The sequence below is a fragment of the Caretta caretta genome, chromosome 27 (genome assembly GCF_965140235.1).
Source record: "Caretta caretta isolate rCarCar2 chromosome 27, rCarCar1.hap1, whole genome shotgun sequence".
NCBI classification, from domain to species: Eukaryota; Metazoa; Chordata; order Testudines; family Cheloniidae; genus Caretta; species Caretta caretta.
In genome coordinates, this window is record NC_134232.1 from 1,194,472 (window position 1) to 1,208,171 (window position 13,700).

General features: G+C 43.6%; 2 protein-coding genes across 5 annotated transcripts in view; one reads left to right on the forward strand and one right to left on the reverse strand.

Annotated features, from left to right (window-relative positions):
* The window catches only part of CDK5R1 (cyclin dependent kinase 5 regulatory subunit 1), a 71,858-nt gene that overhangs the window by 23,416 nt on the left and 34,742 nt on the right, over positions 1 to 13,700 (forward strand). Inside the window, exons 1-3 of one of the 3 annotated variants that reach the window (XR_012666160.1) lie at positions 10,158 to 11,816; positions 12,610 to 12,737; positions 12,993 to 13,050. The exons of 1 other annotated variant lie outside the window; for it this stretch is intronic. The gene's annotated coding sequence lies outside the window, so the exon portion shown is untranslated. Of the gene's footprint in view, positions 1 to 10,157; positions 12,738 to 12,992; positions 13,051 to 13,700 lie in introns of those variants that run through there. One more of the 3 variants, XR_012666159.1, reaches the window with a different exon arrangement.
* The window catches only part of MYO1D (myosin ID), a 383,172-nt gene that overhangs the window by 17,569 nt on the left and 351,903 nt on the right, over positions 1 to 13,700 (reverse strand). The gene's annotated exons all lie outside the window — the stretch shown is intronic.

Sequence of the window (13,700 nt, forward strand, 5' to 3'; positions counted from 1 at the left end):
GATATAGAAATCAAAATGGAATATGATCAAACTTTATTGTGTAAAATTCAGGAGGGGGTCACAAAGAGCCTAGATAAGCCTCACTCCGTCATTAAACTGAGTCAAATGCCTCATATGCTAAACTGCCAAAATGTAAGTTGAAGCAAGGACCTATCCTTATCGCTATCTCTAATCTGACTGGCAGCAGAGAGAGGCACAGTCAGATGGGAGAGATTTACTTTGGGAACCTAAGATCAGCTATAAAATATACCCTCATCTCATTACCACACTTTGGTTATTAACAAAAACTGATCGCCTGCCACCCCCCAGGTGCACATATGCTAGGTACAATAGAAGTAAAGGAGGAATTTCAGTCAGTATGTTCCATATCTGCAGAACATAAAGGCAGTGTTATGCTGAGCCATTTTTAAAATAGTACATGCCTTTTCAGACACTTACTGCTCGCTGCTCCTGTAGAACTAAAGATTCAGCTATACACTTAAGATGAAGCATCCTATATAGATTTCCTGTTTCCTGGAATATCTTCAGCACATCAGAACGTGACATAATTTAGTTCCTAACAGATGAGTGTTCAGTGGAGCTGGTCAAACATTTTTCTGTTGGAAAATGTCATTTCATTGAAGTTGACAGGTGCCTCAGCAACATCTTGATTTTGAGGTTTTGTTAAAAAATAAACAAATCCAAACTCAACACTTCAAGAAGGTTGAAATGTTCTATTTTGACCTTATCAGAATGGTAGGTATTGATTTTTCATTTTGAAATTATTTTTATTTTGAAATAAAATTTATAATATAAAGAAAATAAAAAAAAATCAAAAAGTCAAAATTGAAACGAAGTGTTATCAATTTTTTGGGGAAAAACTCTGTTTTGCAGAAAGTTTCAGCTTTTTGTTCCAATTTGGCATGGGAAAAAAATAAGTGAAAAGTCAGAATTTCCCCAGCTAGCTCTAGTGCTCACACCCAGAACCTGCCAGGTCAATTCACACCCTAGCACAGTGTTTCTCAAATGCAGCCACCAGGGGCTTTTCTTGTGGCCATAGCCTCCTGGGCTGTTATTGGGGTGGGGGCAAAGCAGCGGCCCCTCCCCCTCCCTGGTGCTCCTGGATGCGCTGCCTTGGTGTTGGTTGCTGGGGCCAACAGCAGGGACTGGGCCCTGCCCCCACCCCCACTTCCCCAGATACCTGGGGCACTTCCCCCTGGAGGAGCAGGTAGCCAGTGAAATCCCCACCTTCCTGGGGCAGCGGGGCTCAAGCTTTGGACTTCAGGCCTGGGATGGCAGGGCAGCAGGCTCTGGCTGAAGGGCTTTGGGCACCAGCCCCGGGCTCTGGCTGCCTGGCGGCAGGCTCCAGCCACGCAGCTTTGGGCTCTGATCACCAGCTGCAGAACTTCAGGCGGCAGTTGAGCTTACTCAACAACACAACATCTTTCAACCTGGCTGCAGGTTGGGAGCATAGCCAGCCCCCTGCTGCCTCCCCCGGCCACTCTTCCATCCCCATCGCCTCGGCCCCTGCTGCCTCCCCTGACCCCCCATCCAGGGCTTAATTTGTCCACAGTCTTGCCGGGGCTAAGTAAGTCTGCCGTGAAAAGTGATTCTTGTATATTTGTTAATATCACTTTTCACAACAGACTTACTAGCTAGCAATAAATAAATTACAATGATTTGGACATGTGTATGTGCATATGTATTTGTTTTTCCTAAAGCTAATTAAGTATTTTAGAGAAAAGCGTGAGAGCGGCCAGCAGCAGGAGTTGGTGGCCACACTCTGAGGCCAACAAATAATTTGTCCCGAGAACCCCTGCCCTAGTGGGCAGTAACAGCAAGACCAACAGCAATTGAGTGGGTGTGCCACCAGAAGTGATACCTGTAAGGATGGCCCCTTGTCCTATGCAGCACTCTAGTACAGCATAACATGCTAGGGAATCCATAAATATGCAGAACTGCGCCCTTTCCCTGCCATCCCCCACCCAATTCTGATCCCTTGTGTATTTTGTTTGATATTGAAATCAATTTATTTTACTCTCCCCCTAAAGATAAAAGTTGCCAACCTGCTGGAGATTAATGTATTGAAAATGAACAAAGAAATTATGGGCCTTGGTGTGCGGAAGCTGGAGGTTGAGAGAGCTGGGCCACTGCACAATAGAGGCTTCTGGCACCAAACGTGTGGGAAGTAGTTTGAGCATTGATACCAGGAAGAGTGTTTCCTCTGTCTTTCCCTTCATGTTTTGGACAACTGCTACTTATCATATGCCACTACATTTCCAACAACATGGCAAGACTCAGACATCTTGATGCTGTGTTAAAATGTTCAGCAATGAAAAAGTTAATTTTGACATTTAAATCATAATCATTAGGTTCCAGAATCAATGCCACATAGCTTGTTGTGGGACGTCTGCAGATTCACTAAGACAGTATTGCATTGTTTACACTTGATTCCATGTGGACTACAGACAAATTCTGGATCACTATTATGAAACAATAAAAAAATTATCCACAGTTATGAGACAATTTTAATGGCTGCATAACCATGTTATATCCAGGGATCTTGTTACTATTAGATCAGTGATTAGGCAGACAATGGCAGCAGGGGCACAGTTTGCACTGCCTCTGCTTGTACTGTGCTTGTTCTGTAGCTAAAGAGAGGATTTTACTCTGAAGCTGAACACAAATTTAGGTTACATATTGCAATGGCTCCTACCACATCATCTTTTCTAGCTAAATTGTCCTAATTCTTAAACCTTCTAACAACTGCCATTGGATGCAGCATAATTCCTAAACTAGTACCTCTTCTGAATTTGCAAGCTAGCATATTTTCTATTATATTTCTTTTGACTCCTAGGGAAGCATTGAGGGTCACTTCTCATCCCTACTTTCTGCTCTTTATTAGAATCAAATGTTGCAATAAGAGGCTTGATAGCAAGCCTGCTCATTCAATAAACCAGCTATACCAGGGATATATGAATCAAGACCCTTCTGTCTAGAAGGATTAAGATCAGAACATCAACTCGTTCAACTAGTATGCCAGGAACCCTGCACTATAAATGCATATACAGATAAATAAAATAAAGCCACCCAGGAAGATGAAGATGAATGAAGGTGTGTTCCCAGGCTAAGTCATAAGCCCCAATTAATATACAGGCCAGGTCTGGAATAACCTTTCAGACACGAGGCTAACAAGAGGATGACTGTGAAATAGACTGCAGCATGGATTTACAACAGGTCCAAGGAATCTATAGCATGAGAAACCCCACGTAGAAATTCTGAAAAACGACTGCAAATACCTGTGCAAATGGGCTTTCCTACCCCACGTGGGGAAACAAGAACAGTTTGACTGTACCTGGGATGTGTCATCCAACCCCTAGATGCATTGGAGGTGCTAGGCTTTGCCTTCCAAGAGCACAGGAATACAGGGCTACGCAGCCACTTGTCACCAAAGATCGCACACGGGCCAATGATTTTCCAGTATTAAACATCCACCACGGACAGTTACTGAATTCTGTGAGGCACACCACATGTGGAAGCCATCCCACATTGAAGTGCTTATATCACTGTACTTACCCAGATGATTTCCCTCTGAAGTGGGAATAATTTATGGCCCTTCTGAATGATAACTGTCACCCCAGCTTTCCCTGTCAGCAGGTGCAGAGCACTTGCTGAAATGAATGGAGCCCTTCCCAAAACCTGGCCCATTTTGACGGCCAAAATGAAAGTGATGACAGCGGCCATGCAGCCTCAGTTAAATTCTCCCTTGGAAGGGATTTGGACAGGGGCTCTGTATGACTGTTTTAACTGCATGCCAATATAAACTGGACCATGCTTTTGAAATGGTTTCCTCCCTTCACTGTTTGTATCACAACTTCTAATCCACTTCTCTGTATAAAATCCCAGGACGACATATGATAGACGGGCAGCTGGCAAACTGCTGAGGCAGAAGCTGCAAGCTGGGTTTCTGCCTATACTGTCTCTTTGGAGAGTTTAGTGTAGCGATGGCCAGGGAGTTATGAAAAACATAGGGCAGGTGTGGGGGCCAAAGCCAACACAGCTGCAGTACTGGAGTACTTTTTTGTGTGTGAAAAACTACAATACCAGTAGCCCTTTCTCTCACACGAGCACAAAAAAGGTGGGGGTGGAAAGGAGAGCAGCAGTTCTACTCCCCCCCACAAGGCTTTGAAAGCTTACAGACTGCTGGTAAATGATGTGGACTCTCAGCCTCTGTAGCTGTTATGCTGTAGGCCCTTCTTCCATGGCCTACAACGGCAGCTTCCGGACATCCTGGCTATGCTCCCAACCTGCAGCCAGCGAAACCCGGAGCTACTGTGTAAGCTAACAGCGTTGCCTCCATTATATTCTGTCCACATCTCGGTGGAGATCATTAGAGCTGAAGTAGAAAGTTTAATGGGAGAACATTTGTTGCCAGTTGAGCTTACTCAACAATACAACATCTTTCAGCTAGAAAATGATTCACGTAGCTCCCTCTAAATAACGTGTGAGTGCGCGCACAGGGGAGGGAGTCAAAATGGAGAAACCACTGCTTTTAGCACTGCAGCTCACTCGGTCACTATAGCAACCTGGATATTAATTATTACATCTGCTGCTTCATTTCTGCCAGCCAACCACAGGCTAGGGCTGACATGCTGGGAAACCACTAGAGAGATGGCTACATCGGCTGCCTCTGACTATTGTTTAGAGCATCGTTTTACGACCCCACTGCATGCTCTAATTCTGAAATTATTCTCCGCCTCCTCCTGGAGGCCCTGCCTACATTAGACTTTTCTACCCAAAGCTATTATTTATTGCTGTCACCAGTTCCGCTCCCCCCCAGCAGCAATAGCCGGAGCACTAGGAGGCATGCAGCCACAGGAGTTTTAATCCCGGTCACACTGACCTGCTTTGAGCTGGGTTAGAGGACACCATGCATAAAACAACAGTTGTCTCCTGGTGCCCTGTCTGCACTAGTATGCCCAGTGGTGAAGCTGAACCGATGATAGCACTGATGGAAAAATCTTTGGCAAAGAAATCTCAGGTAGACACCCCCTCCCCCTCTTGGACTGTCTTTTACCCGCAATGTGATGATTTTTGGTTTGACACCAGCACTGGACTTTCCCAGCAAGACTCTTTTTGGGAGGAGAGGAACTTGTTCTCGTAATGTTAAACAGAAATATGGAAAATCTGAATGCATCTCTCTGCTCTCTTCACATAGCAGTACCCCCCAAACAAACTCACCTTCCCCCTATAATGCAAAATTTCATCATCAACAGGAAGTGAACCAGTCACAGTTTAATAGAGACCAAGTAATGTAAGTGTCCATGAAGGTTGCCCCTGATGATGCAGGAAAGCCAGTATCACAGCCAGTTAGACACTAGGAGAGTCATTTCTGAAGCCTAAATGTGAAGGTTATCAAAGGCAAGTGCCAGTGGGTGTGGTGTGCCTAAGCTTTTACAGGTTTATCGAATGCATTCATGTGGGACGGGTGCGTGAGAAAGACAGCCCCTCCTTTTCTAGGAGTCTTATTACTGCACAACATTCAGCTTGCGACTGAATCACCCTTATTGGATTTAACCTAATGAGGAGGAGTCGGGATCAAGCCTCACTACTGTAAAAAATACACTCCTCTGTTTGACCAAAGTAACCATCTCTTGAAGACAATGATTTTTCAGCTTATGACTTTCAGATTTACCAGGAAGTCAGTGCTGCCCAGGATGACGTTACTGTGATGGTGACCCCCTCAGGGACCGGTCTATTACATCATATAATTCTCTGAGGCGTGGTCTACCCTGGGAACATATGTCAATATTGCTATGTGTGGACAATCCACACCCCGGAGCGACGCAGCTATATCGACCTAAACCCCGGTGTAGATAGTGCTATGTGAGTGGGAGGCCTCTAGACTTCAGGGAGGTGCAGACAAGCGCCTCCTCCGCACTACAGAGGTGCAGCTGCGCTGCTGCATGGCTGCAAGTGTAGACTGCCCTGAGTGCCCGTAATGTGCTAGGTGCCTCTCAGAACAAAGGCAGCTTCCAGAGCGAGGCAGGGGGAGGGTCAAATGGACAAGGGGATGATGACAGAGGGAGGGGAAGGAGAAGTGACAATAAACATCACGCTGTTACTCAAGGCCTGGACATGGTGACTGTTCCATTACATGTAGGTTTTTGCTTTTTAAACAACTGCTACTTTCCCTCCCCTCGTACTCTTTGGGTCTGGCCTTCGGAGGAACCTAGCGAGGTGAAGGAAGCGCTCTGGCAGAAGGATTCAGAGGAAGTCCAGGCACGGTTGCAAGGAGAAAGGCCGGTGCACTGATGGAGAAGAAAGGGTGGGAGAGAAACATGGAGCGAGGCCAGGGCCTTGGAAGGAAGGACAATATACAGCAACGGGGAAGCCAGTGAAGTGATTCTGTAGGCGTGTCTTCTGTTGAACTGTTTTGCCGCATTTCCCGCCATTGGCGAGAGTGCTGGAGTAGACGGGGATCCAGCTGGCTGCCAGTGTTTTCAGCACCAAGTTTAACCATGCTCAGAACAGGTTACACCACTTTTTAAAGGGCCATTTGCTGCTAGCACCTTGTCTATACTAAGCTCCACCAGAAGTAGCAATGAATGGAAAGCAAATGAGGGGCAGCATGAGCTTTCACATACGGACAGATTTTATGTTTATAGAAAAAAGATGACAGGGAGCACTCTATGTCTACTCCCCTGAACAATCACGGGAAATTGCTGGCCTGAGATGCATTCACCTAACCAGAGTTTCATACGGTCCCCATCACAATGGTACTGGAGTGTTGTGGTGTCGGAGCCTAACGAAGGAAACATTCTGTAATCCATTGAAATGCAGGTTATGACTATAATGTGTGATAAAGTTATTAGCACTAAAACAGAAAGTGTTAATGTGGACCAGATTCTAAGAAACACAGAAGTAAACCGATTAAATTTTTTGTAGAAGGACAAATGGGTAGGATGGAGACTGTGAAGAAAGGTTCCTCTGCAGAAACCCCGCATTGAAGGAAAATCCAGGAGCAGATAGAGAGTAGTTGTGAAACAAAGTCTTCCACAGTGCAAAACAGTGCCAATGGGGTAAGTAACACAAGGGGAAAATAATATATGTAAAACAGGAATAAAATTTTGAACTCCTATGCCGCCTTCCAAGGAATTATCACAGCAAGACAATATTAAAACAAAGTGACAGCTGGCACTCTAGGTGTTTGGTATCAGCTCTGGGCTCTCTAAAAAACAACAAACCAGACATTTTAAAAAACCCACACAGTCTCATAACTGAATCATTAAAGGTAACCAACTTCCAAGCCAAAGGACATCTAGGAATACTGAACCTGCTTCCGCATATTTCCTAAAACAAATCTCACGAATGTACAGCTCCATACAGGTAACTAATAGTTAGAGATACCATACCTACCCCTCCCCGGAACCTACAATAGCCACCTTTCAGAGGATGATCCCAAAGTATGCTTTTGGGGTTTCTACCCATCTACCTTGAAGGAGATACATTAAATCCTGATACCATGTAGATTGGTAAACTGATCTTTATGTGTCAGCAAAATTACAGCCAAGAATTTAAATGGTTCCTACGGGGAAAATACCCTCAACATGAAGTGTAGTGGGGAAAAGAATTGGGCAGAGGTATAAAGGGATTGTTTTAATTTGGGGGTCAATCAATCACAAAGATCCAATTACTTCTGCTATTGATGGTTAGTCTTCTAACTGCACTGATAAATATCTTAAATACTGCACATATAGGAGTAATGGAAAATGAAAAACTGGAGAGAGTCCAGCGAAGAGCAACAAAAATGATTGGGGTCTGGAACACATGACTTATGAGGAAAGGTTGAGGGAACTGGGATTGTTTACTCTACAGAAGAGAAGAACGAGGGGGGATTTGAAAACTGCTTTTAACTACCTGAAAGGTGGATCCAAAGAGGATGGATCTAGACTATTCTCAGTGATAGCAGATGACAGGACAAGGAGTAATGGTCTCAAGTTGCAGTGGGGGAGATTTAGGTTGGATATTAGGAAAAACTTTTTCACTAGGAGGGTGGTGAAACACTGAAATGCGTTACCTAGGGAGGTGGTGGAATCCCCTTCCTTAGAAGTTTTTAAGGTCAGGCTTGACAAAGCCCTGGCTGGGATAATTTAGTTGGGGATTGGTCCTGCTCTGGGCAGGGGATTGGACTAGATGACCTCCAGAGGTCCCTTCCAACTCTGATATTCTATGATTCTATGAAGGGAGTCTCTAAGCTGTCTAAAGAGATCTGTGCACGAATCCAGAATGGTGGATGAATGAGCCAGATTTATTTTCAGCTGTGTTTGCTGAGATGCTCCATGGTGATCCCAACATCACTTACACTGAATAAAAAAGCTGGGAAGCTATAGTCCCAGAATAAAAATTCTGGCATTTCTGCTCCAGTTATTGTTCTCTCTGCCTTCTTCGCTGATATATTAGCACAATTCACAAAGGCAGGAGAAAGGCAGCTTGCTGTGAAGAAACAACTATGTCTCATTTAAATAACTGACCTATTTCTGCTCTTGCTCTGCCTAATTTACTCAACAAGAAATTTGGATTTGCAGAAATGGCTGAAAGAAACATGCTGCGCTGACTCACATGTAAACACACTCCCCAGTGGCAAAGCCAATATGAAGCAGGGTGCACAAGACAGCAAAATGACTTTTCTGAACATGAAAGGACTTTCACTGGTGGGGAAAGTGTCATTTTTCTAAGAATCAAGCTAGTTTTTGTTGTGGGCTTGGCACCTGGTGCTGACTAAGGGATTAACTCCCAGGTTCCATTTGTCCTCCTCAGAGTTCCCCACAGTATACAGGTTTGGTTTGGGCCCATGTGAACAACCAGAATACTAAATAAAAGCAAGATACAGGCAAATCGACAATCTCCCTAAGATTTAAAGATATAAATAGAAGTCTTCTGAGAATTAATGTATCTTTTAAAACAGAAGCCCCCTCCAATCAAATGAGGTAGCTCTAAATTTTGTTGGTTTTGCAGGATTAAAACGAGGTATATTCAATATTTTTGTGCAATAGCATTGAAATGTATGCCTTTTTTATTTCAGTGTTCATGTGAATATACTTAACGATGTTACAATTTATGCATGTGTGAACAGGTGCTGTAGTTGGTTAAGTGACTTGGAAACAACATACTCCCCGCTGTCTGCAACTCTACTTCCTGTTTGGCAGGAGAGTTCACACCAAACAAGAAGTAAATATTTATATTGTCTGTGCTACTCCTCTGCTGATCAAACTTTCAAATGATCTCTAGTGCACATCACATTGCTTTACTGAAAGCAAGGGAGAAAAGACATGTCAAAATTAAATTAAGAGAAAAGTTGTACAGAGGAAAAGGTTACAATTTAGATATCCAGCTCCTAACTAAACTGTGTTGTTGTTGTCTACGTACCCGATTGCAATAGAAGAACAGGCTCCAGGATGCAAGCTTTGGAGGCCAGACACGTTACTAGGTACAGTAAAATGCCTTTAACTACCATCTGGCACAGTTTTTATGCTCAGCTGAAATAACTGATCTTTCCTCCTATCTCCACCTGCACTACAGGGGAGTTTTTAGTTAAATGCTATTTCTGCTGATGAGCCTCCCTCCTCGCCACCCCCGACCTTCTGTTTCATGTAGATTGGAACCAATGCCAAAACCTGTAATTACTGGCAGTGACAGACAGCACCACTGCTAGTTTCTCTGCAGTAAGTCACAGTGCAGCTGCTACACCTGCCTGCCATTGCAAGGTTCATTTGGGCCCACCACTCTTTTGGATTCTACCTAATTCCTATTTCCCAGATATTAACCTCTCCAAACATGGACACCCTTTGGTGGTACCACATTGATCTAAAAAACTAGACATGTCATTTTGTTCCCCTTCAGAAACCTACAGAATGAAAATATAATATTTCGGATCTGAAGTAATCAGCCTTTCTAATTCTGTACTGCAAAGGTCTGGGATATCTGGGTTTTGTTCCTAGGTTTGCTACAGACTTCCAATGTGAGCTGCGGAAATAACCTCCACCGCAAGCGTGTCTCAGCTCCCCTGTCTGTAAAGGGCTTAGCTACCTACCTCACAGGAATATGGCAAGACTTACTTCATTAATATTTGAACTCCTCAAATGGAAGAGTGCCAGACAAGGGCACAGCATTGAAGTTCCAACTATTCAGAGCTGCCAAGCAGTGGCATGCTCACCATTAATATCCATGTTTGAATGGAAGGTGCTATAGAAGTCCAAAATATCAGTGTTGCGGGGTCCATGCAGGGAGGAGGCAGCAAATTTACACAATGGGTGTTGAAGAGTTTGCTACATCAACTAAATGCCAGCAAAAATAAAGCCATTTACAAACCCAGTATCTGTAAGCCTCAAGCATTCGGTATTAATTCTTTTTACAGCAGCCATTCCAGTTGAGGAAAACATTCCCCTCCTCTGTTTCTAATCAGCTTCCACCCTCCTTTGGGCTTACCAGAGTTAAATCTTCCACATTGCTTCCTGTGATAAATGGAAAAATCAAGCCGCGAATTGGAAAAATGAAATGCAATGCAAATGTCTCCACCAATAACAGATTAACTCTTTGTTCCAAGGCTATCACAGCACATCAAGAGGCTCCCTGAAAAATGCTATGTATTTTGTGAAGAGCCATTGCAGTGACAAGATAAGATGCCACCAATTTGTGAAATAATTGCTGAGAAAAGAAACATCCCCCTCCACCTTTTGAGGCATGGTCTGTATTCACACCGACTGATGAGCTCGACTGTAGACTTACCAAAAGGGCAGTGAATCTGATCTCAATACATTGCTTGAAAAATAACTACCTTATGGTATCCAGAAAGTTGTTCAGTGTATTTTTTAAATATTTAAGCAATCTTTCTTTAAAAAAATATGGTATGTATTTCTATGTAGCAGAAAAGACCTTGCTCTTAACAATGGAGATGGGAGAGTGGAGGGAGAGGGCCAAGGATCGGAGGTGGCATTGAGCATTCACTCTCTCAGGTTCTTGGCTAGTTGGTTCCTGCTCAGCAGCTTAGGGCCATATACCCCCAGGTCAGATTGGCAGTGATTGTGCAGTTTTTTCACCTTCCTCTGCAGCGTGGGGAGCAGGTCACTGGCCAGGATTATCTGGGTGTATCTCACTTAATCATTTCCCTGCCACTGGTGCACCTCATTCCCTCTTATTCTCTGCCTGTGGCACGTAACAGTCTAATCTGCTGTGGGCTGTAATATTTTGGTTTCATTTTAGTTGTAGGGTTTAGTGCTCAAGTGCTGGGTAGTGTTGGTGATCTGTGCTATACAGAAGATCAGACCAGATAACCTGGTGGACCCTTCTGGCTTTAAATTATAAAATTTGATGACTCCAAGGTCAGAAAGCTTTTCTTTGCCGTTATGGAGGTAACACTTGGGGGCTTGCTGCAGACTGGCATGGGAATCTTAACTTTTTCATAAAGTTAAATAATCTCTGAGAACTTCCCTTACCATCCACAATTGGGTGCATTGCTGCCTTTCCCTTTTTCAGTCACAACTTTTCTAACTACAGCAATTACTTATATGGAAAAGTAATATATTTGTAGTTTCTTTTAATGCAGTTTAGCAGTTGATGCAAGAAGGAGGTGGCAGAACCATGTGACCAGAAAGCTCTCCTTCCCACAAGCAAGTGCTCCCTCGACCACAGTGGGGAACTTCAACTCTTGCACGAGGACTAACATCCACACCCTGAACACACAGACACACGAAGTTGAAGGATCAAGAGGGTTTGAGTCTACAGAAATGTCCCTTGAGGGATTTAATTGTCACAAACCCTTGGACTTCTCTTCCCTGGTCAGTTCTCTCTTGGTACATATACTGCACTCGTCACCATGGTATCGATGCACTAAAAGATGCTCACGTTCAACCAGCAGTTATGGGCTTGATGAAGGAGTCAGAAGATGAAATTCTATGGCTTGTGCTATGCTGGTGGTCAGATGTCACTAGATGATCATAATGGTCCCTTCTGGCCTTTAAATTTATGACTAACTCTGTAGAATATTTTTTTAAAAGAATATTTTTTTACAGTCCCTCTCTCATTAAAATCCTGGCATCTATACTGATAGACAACAGACCCATTCACACCATTAGCTAAAAAACAGTTTATAGCTCATACATAAGCTTCCAAGTTTTGTGCAGCTCTGTGCATGGACATTTGATTCAAGTTATTTAGTGAACTAATTTGCAAATCTACATACAACCAAAAACTTTCAGTTTGTAAAAGTGGGGATTTATTACTCCTGAAAGGTGTTGGCTTGATAGTCCTGGGATATGAAGTCCTCCGTTTATCTAAAGGACAGTAGCAGGGCAAGCTTTCTACATACTATCTGCATTCCATGCATATGAAAATGAAGAATTCTGAAAGCAGAGTCTGTTGGTCTGTGTACATGGCCTTCCTCTCCTCGAGCCTCCAACCGAGGAGATAAAGGGCAGAAGAGATTGACCACCTTCTAGTTCCTTCTCTGCTATGAATCCATGAATGATCTGAAGCAAAGAGGATGGGCAGAGGAATACAGATAGGGACCATACATCTTGAAGAACCTCTACTAATTCTAAGATAAGTAACTCTCTCTTCTTCTTCTTCAAGTACCAGTCCCTATGTATGTTCCATTGTGGGTGACTGACTGACAAGCAATACTCAAGTAGTAGGAAGGTGCAAGAATGCAGGCAGCAGAGATGTTCGAAGGACTGCTGTTCCAAAAGATGCATCAGCAGGTGAGTCCTGTACTAAAACATAATGTCTTGCGAGCATGTGAATGGAACTCTACACATCTGCTTTGCAAATGTCAAGTCAAGGTATTCCTGAAGCGAATTATTGATGACACTTGTGCTTTTGTAGAATGAGTAGGAGGAGGAAGATGAACCAACTGATACAGCCCAAGATTCATTTCGAGCTCCTCAGAGGATATGACTACTTTCCTCTATGAGAAACAGTCTAGGAGATTTTCTGACTAGTTTTGTCCTTTGCAGATAAGAGACTAAGTCTCATCACATGTTGAGGGAATGAAGTCTCCTCTCCTCTTCAAAGGTACGTGGTTTCAGAAAAAAGAAACAAACAATAAGTAGAATGACTGATTCCGATGAAACTCCAAAACAACTTTGGGGGTGAAATTAGGAAGTAGGAGTAGGTTTCTTTACTGGTGGAAAGGTTCTAACTAGGCCCTTTCAGAACCTGGTAGTCAATGGGTGAGCGAGAATTGAGTAACTATGTGAGGATGGGTGGGTGGGATGCACACAGTGATTGTTGCCATGTGGACCTGTAAAGAGTTGATGGGAAGACCAGCTGTTTTGAGCGAAAGAAGATTATCCAGAATAAGGGGAATATAAAATTTTTTTGTGTGCCCAGATAAACGCTTTCACTAGGATAAGTAGCATTTCCTTGTGGAATCTTTTTGACTATCAGTAAGTATGTTTTACATGGCTTCAGAGTGTGAAGGATCTAGAATTGATGCTTGCCCAAAAACCATGCCCGAGTAGGAGCACAAGAGAGGGAAGGCATAGTTAAGATGAGCTGACCACTGTAGGAGGAGATTGTCACCCTAAGAATGAAGCACTAGGGCTCCTTTGAAGCAGTATACGTTGTACTTCCTGTTCTTTTGGGAGGTGAACAGTTCCCTTGTGAGTGTTCCCCATAGACCAAAATACTGCTTAGCACAGAGTCAAGTAGCTCCCACTTGT